The sequence below is a fragment of the Neofelis nebulosa genome, chromosome 8 (assembly GCF_028018385.1).
Source record: "Neofelis nebulosa isolate mNeoNeb1 chromosome 8, mNeoNeb1.pri, whole genome shotgun sequence".
Lineage (NCBI taxonomy): Eukaryota > Metazoa > Chordata > Mammalia > Carnivora > Felidae > Neofelis > Neofelis nebulosa.
In genome coordinates, this window is record NC_080789.1 from 28056146 (window position 1) to 28062879 (window position 6734).

Here is a 6734-nt window from a genome sequence, read left to right on the forward strand (position 1 = left end):
CTTTCTTTCTACCATAAGAAAAAAAATGCTTCTGTAACTATTGATTTTCTTCTTCTTCTTTGCTTACTAGCAATATTTACATATATCTGGGCTTTCCTTATCTTGTCTTTTCTTACTTATATATCAGGAAATACCTTAATATGTTATCACGAATTTGAGATTTGGTTCTCAACTCAGAAGAGACTGATATTTTGAAAAAAATTCTAAAGCATGCTTTTTAAACATACCACTTTACTGAGTTATAATTGGTATACAGTAAACTGTACACATTTTGAATGCATAATTGAAAACCTACTTTTGAATAATAAACCTCAACTCATTTTCCACAGAAGCCCTGATTTAGGTACCAACCTATCTTTCTCCTTGTCTTCAAAGCTAAGCTTGTCAAGGGCACTGTTTGAACTCACTTTCCTTAATTACTCATCTTCCAGTAAAGTCCATTCTTTGTCCCTCCCAGTCATGCTTCCGTCCTCATTCCCCAACTAAAATCGCCGTGGCAATGTTCATCTGCCAAATCCAGTGGATATTTTCTGGTCTTCTCTTTGGATTCTTTGTGACATTTGCCGCCATTGACCATTGTCTATCATCTTGAAAAAGTCAACTTTCTTGGCACCCACAGAGACGAACTCTTTAGGTTCCTCTCCTACCACTGACGTGGTTCCTTCTCAGTCTCCTTCTACCTGCCCTCAACTGGTGGCAGCACCATGGCTGTGCCCTTCACTGCTTATCTTCTCCATCTCTAGTCAACCCAAGTGAGCTTGTGCACTCAGTTTCCGACTCACCCTGAACATATGTTGACGAATCACAAGTAGGCAATTTCAGTTTAGATTTCTCTTCTGATGTCAGATCCATATACATAAACTGCCCAATAGACATTTCTACCTGCATCTACTATAAGCAGATAAAGCTTAATATCTTAGAAATGCACTTCATTATCATTCTTTCGCAAACCTTCTCTTCCTTCTCTATCCCTTGGCCTACGACATAGGCCTTCCCTGTGGGAAACTTATTCTCTTGGTTGGTGACACAAGATACAAGTGCATGAAATGACCACAAACAAGCTTGTGTTGTTAATGTCAGCTTGCTATAATAAAGCAGCGAAAGACTCAGTGGTACTCTATGACCGTTAGGGAAGAGAGCCTTAGCGAACAAAGTCCTGGTGATGGGGGAGCGCTGATAAGTGCACAGAATACTCAGGAAGGTGAGAATGTCAAAGTCAGGAAGGGAAGGTTTATCAGGGAAGACTTTGGAGAGCCAGTGCAACTTTATTCCTTCATTTATTCCACAGATGCTTGTTAAGGCTTTTCCATGGGTCGAGAACTCAGGTTCTGGTCTCAGTGGTCTTCTTGCTCCCATGGGGCTGATGTTCTACCATGAAGAATGAGACAGTGAACATGGAAGACATTAACAAAAATACAATTTTGGATAGAGATAAATACTACAGAGAAGTTAATGGGCTGTAACGAACTAGAAAGTGATAGAAAGGTGAAGGGATTCCTTTAGGCATGATGACAAGGGAAACCTCAGAAATGTGACATTGGAGCTTTTTGCTGAATTAGTAAGTGTATCTTTCCCTCCTTCTAAGCTCTGAAAAGAAAAAAGTTTAAGAACCAAATTGAACCATTAGAAGAATCCACAGAGTGGGTGTGAGGCACTGAGTTTATTAGAATCCTGCCAACAAATCTGGAACAATTGTGTCTTTGCTGTACTTTCTTTGACATCTAAGGTAAGACGCAGACTTACTGGACTTTTCTTTCTCACCCAGATATTGTGCTTGTGCTTGCAAGGTGGAGAAAATAGAAAAGTTCTGAGTGAGGAGACCCTCTCTGTAGTGTCTGAAGTGAAAAATCCTTACCAGTGAGAAAACTTCGGTCTCCTATTTATCGTAACGTTATCCAAATCTTAGTTTCTCCAACATATGAGAGAAAAATATAACAGAACTGTTTTGCAAGCGGCATCCTGAATGTTTATTCGGGGAATTGAATTCAGCATGCTGGTTTCTGGGAAAATAGCAATAACTAAGACAGATTCACATAAAGGTCATATCTTCTAGTAAGAGGAGAAAGACAGGAAAGAAGTAAACAGATCAAAATATAATGTCAGAAAGTGATAAATACTATAGATACATAAAATAAAGGGGAAGAAGGTTAAGTGATGGAGTAAGAGCAATTTTAGGAGGTGTCTCCTGGGAAGCGATATTTGAGGGAGACCTGAAAGGTGGGAAAGTACCAGCCGTACAAGGGGGGCGGCGGTCAGGAGGGGCAGCGAGTCAGTTGGCTGGGAGTCTGGTTCATTCGGCAGACAATTTCTCACTTCAATACTTTGCTATCTACACCACACTCTTTCTACAAATATGACATTAGACCAGAAAGGGAAGTTCATTTGGCCTACAGACTTCTTATATTAAGACGAATTACATTAATTTTCCCCCTAAAGTTGTCTCATCATTTTTAATGAACTGATGTCCTCAAAAAGTGCACACTCCATTCTTCTGTAGGAAACAAGATTTATAAAGAGTTGGTGCACTGCACATTTAGATTCGCGATAGCAGCAGGAGGAGGATAAAGGGGACTAAATACGAAACTGACCTTTTATGGTCTTGTTGACTTTAAATTCAGTGATATAAGATGTAAAAAAATGGAGGAGCCTGGGTGGCTCAGTCAGTTAAGCATCTGACTCTTGATCTCCACTCAGGTCACGATCTCAGGGTTCGTGAGGCCGAACCCTGCATCCGACTCTGTGCTGACAGTGTGGAGCCTGCTTGGGATTCTTTCTCTGCCCCTTCCCTGCTCATGCTAAGTTTCTCTCTCTCTCTCCCCCTCTCTCTCTCAAAATAAATGAATACAATAATGAAAAAAAGATGTAAGAACCTGAATGCGCACTAAGCATTGTTACAGGGGAGGAAGGAGAATGCCATTCCTCAAAGTTTCATTTCCTAAGCTCATGTCTCTTTGCTCTGCCCTTGGAAATCCCACAACTCCCCTTGAGGGTTTCAGTTTTTTCATATGGAAAAAGGAGAAAGAATTAAGACTCACCACCACTGAAGAGAAACCAGCAGTCATTGGTGTGCTTGATTTTCATTGTTTTTGGTTTCTGTTTGAAGATGCTCGCTCTTGGCGAGCACATAACGCTGACCTGGGAAATTTCTGCTTGAGGTTTTCAAATGATCCAGATGAGCTGGCTGACGAGACAGAATGCTTGTCTTTAAAGAGCATTTTAAGAAGATGATAGGATTTGAAGTCAGAGCCCGAGAGATGAGTCCTGTCACACATTATATTTGCTTTCGGCAAGTCACAGAACTCATGTTTTGGAATACCGAGGACCCAATGACTATGGTGTGTGGAAGTCACAAAACACTTTGAAAACTTTAGTTATTGGCCATTATTATGCAGATAATCGTTTGTTTGTTTTAAATCATCTTCACAGATTTCTCTCTCTAGGGATTCATTTTCCCCAACAAATTTACTCATTTCGTTTTCCCCATGCCATCCTGGTTTGGAAGGAGTGTGTTCAAATTACTTCGTTCAATGCAAAGGTCTAATTTGAAAAATAAAAGGAAATTACATATCAGAAGAGGTCAACAAGACAAGTGAGACATGATCTTAATCTAACGCAGGCTGAGAAAAGAGCCCAGGAGGGGGATTTGAGTCAAGACTTAAAGGAACGGATTTAAGTCAAGAGTTAAAGGGTATGAAGGATGAGCTCCGTCGTGGAGAACCAGAGAGAGACGCCGTGCTGACGTGGCGGCATAGAGAGTGCTCAGTTATGCGCTCGGAGGTAAAACAGGCCGAGAAGAGCCCCGGCCTGGAAGTAAGCCAGCCCCCTGCGTAGGGGCAGGCGTGGGCCAGAGTGGGCAGGAAGTCCAGAGTAGCACGTACGCTCTGTGTCTCATGAGCATGGCAGCAGCTAACATGTGATTTTCCAGTACAGCTGTCAGCATCAGAAGGCTGAGAGCAGGAAGGAAGAGCAAGTCCCCACAGGCCTAGTGACGGGGGCACAGGAGTGAGTGATAATAGCAGCTTCTGGCCGCCAGGCAGCAGCTGATCAGGACCAGAGAATCTGGCCTGGGTAGCAGGATCTCAGGAAGCTTTCTCACCATCACCCCTCCCCTCCCCGTCCCACCCCCCCCTACACACACACACACACACACACACAGCCCCCCAGTGTCTCTTCGACTGAAAGTAGAGCTGTGTATCGAGCACAGCCTCTGGAGTCAGTAGGCCTGGATTTGACTCCTGGTTCCATCATCTATCGGCTGTGTGAACTTGGGCAAGTTTCCCAAAACCTCTGCAACACGGTCCACGAGCTGTGCAGGGATCCCCAGGGGTGCTGTGAGGAGTGTGAGATCACGTGTGGCGGGGTGTGTACCACAGAGCCTGGCACATAATACATGCTCAATGGATCGGATGAACGAAAATGAAACCCGCGCTGGAGGCAAAGCTGGGTTCACATTACTAGATTCAAGATGGTCTTGCGTGGAGATGTATTTGAGTCCCGAAGGCTGGAACAGTGGCAAGGATTAGCTAGTGCTACACCTCAGAGGGCCGGCTGAGTTACCTTTATGTCTCCCCTGCCCGATTCAAGGCGCTTCTATAGATTGACACGGGGGGCCCTTCAAGTGAGGGTCAGGGGGAGGGAGGCACCTGTCTGGGGACCTGACAGGGGCATGTATGCAGCAGGACAAAGGCACACACACAGTCAGGTGGGACAGCCAGGTAACAAGGGCTGAGAGAGGAGGGGGTCACTAGGAGGAGAAATCGGTGATCCAGCCGGCAGGTCCCCCTGTAAAGTTCCAGAAAGCGGGAGGTTGGCGAGAAAGATCAGCAAGACTGAGTGAGAAGCCTTCAGGAGAGGGGAGACTTGAGGAAACTGTTGATTTAGGGATACACGGCGGAAGTGAGAAAGAAATTAAATAAGTAAGAGAGAGCATGACTGATGGGACATGTTTACGGAAGAGAGAAAAGGAGACGGATCACGTGGTTAGGTTGGAGTCACTTTTGGAATGAAGACATTCCTCTCCAAAACAAGGAAGGTGAAGATGTAGAAAAATAGTGAGATGGAACAGAGAGAAGGCGAGGGGCCCTTTACCCAGTGGCCGCAATGTGGGACAAGAAGAAGAAAAAGTCATTTGGCAGGGAGGGCGGGGGATGGGAGGCAGAGGCTTAAGTAAATGGTGTCTCAAATAGTTACTGCGGGGAATTTGGTAGGGAGCCAACTGGGGTTGAATCAGTACGCCGGCGTGATTTTGGTGCTTCTGGAATGCACCTGCCCAGGCGGGCTTGGATGGAAACTGAAAGTCGCCTATGCGGATGGCCTGAAATAGCAAACCCAAGCTCATCCCGCCCTGCTGCAGCTAACACAGACTGCTGCACCCACCAACCCCACTTCCTACCGCAGATTCGCCCCTTCTCGTCCTCTCCAGACAGCAGGCACTGCTCAATCAGAGGTCGCCCAGGCAACCGGAGTAAATGCTGCCCCTTCTCACTTCTCATTCTTACTGCCATCCCCAGAGAAGCAATATCCTCTTTCTCCTGGAAATGCTCTCCCTCTCCTTCTGCCCCTACCTTTTGCACGACAGGTTCCTTCCCATTTTGCAGGTCTCCTTTTAAAAGTCATCAGCTCAGAGATGGCTTTCCTGAAACTCTAACAGATGGTTCTTTCCTATACTGTGTTCTTATAGAATTCCCCTCTTCCACTGCTGTAACATTAAAAACAAGAAGAAGAAGGAAGAGATGTTGGCTTTTAAAAAAAAAAAGTTTATTTATTTTGAGAGAAAGAACACCAGCGAGTGAGGGGGAGGGGGAGAGAGAGAGAGAGAGGAGGGAGGATCCCAAGTAGGCTCGGCACCATCAGCACAGAGCCTGATGCGGGGCTCAAACTCACGAACCATGAGATCCTGACCTGAGCTGAGATCAAGAGTCAGATGCTTAACCGACTGAACCACCCAGCCACCCCAGGAAAAGACCTGTTGCTTTGCTCATTTTCTGGGTCCCCAACTAGCCTGTAAGTTTCCTGAGGCCAGAGATCCAGCATTTAACACATAAATATGTGTAGAATGAAAGAATGGACAAATGAATGGATTAACTTTGTATCACCCCTTTCCCCTTCCACTTCTTGCCACTTTGTATCCTTACCCCTGACTGACGGTGGCAAAAGGACCAATCTCCACATCAGAGGTCCCAGTGTAATCTTCCCACTGTCAGTTCCATCAGCCTCGGGATCCCTTCCTCTGTCAGGCCCCTCTGGTCCCCTGGGCTGTCCTATGAAAGCATACCGTCCAGTTCTGTTCTTCCTTTTGAGAGCCTTCCTTTCACTAACCCATCTATTACTCTAGATGTAGACATTTCTTGTAATTTCAAATACTTGCAAGAATACACTCTCCAGTTTCCCGACAAACACAAGCGTGAGACATAATGAGGGCTGAAGAGATAACCTGATCTAGAGGCAGCCCTGAAAACTGCAGCCACGATGTGCAAGCTGGGAAGCAGACTGAGCCCTAGTGGCCATAACGGTGAGCATGAGACATACTGCAAGCAGGTAGGTCAGGTAGCACAGAATGGGCACTACTCATGAGTCAGACGGTGGTTTTCTGGAACTATTTCTCTCAGCCTCAGAGTAAGCTGGTAGGGAAGACTCCCGGAGAAGCAACTGCTTACGAGTGTGGCCTCTGGAGTCAACTGCATAGAAGCAAATGCCAGCGTCGCCTCTGATTAACAGGGTGACCTTAGTCAAGC

General features: G+C 45.6%; 1 long non-coding RNA gene across 1 annotated transcript; it reads right to left on the reverse strand.

Moving 5' to 3' along the window:
- Positions 1–222: 222 nt before the first annotated feature.
- On the reverse strand, positions 223–5682 carry LOC131483947 (uncharacterized). The gene is made up of 3 exons (XR_009247953.1): positions 5565–5682; positions 3036–3181; positions 223–1368 (listed from the first exon to the last, which is right to left on the reverse strand). It is a non-coding gene; the product is annotated as an uncharacterized LOC131483947 (long non-coding RNA).
- Positions 5683–6734: the final 1052 nt, after the last annotated feature.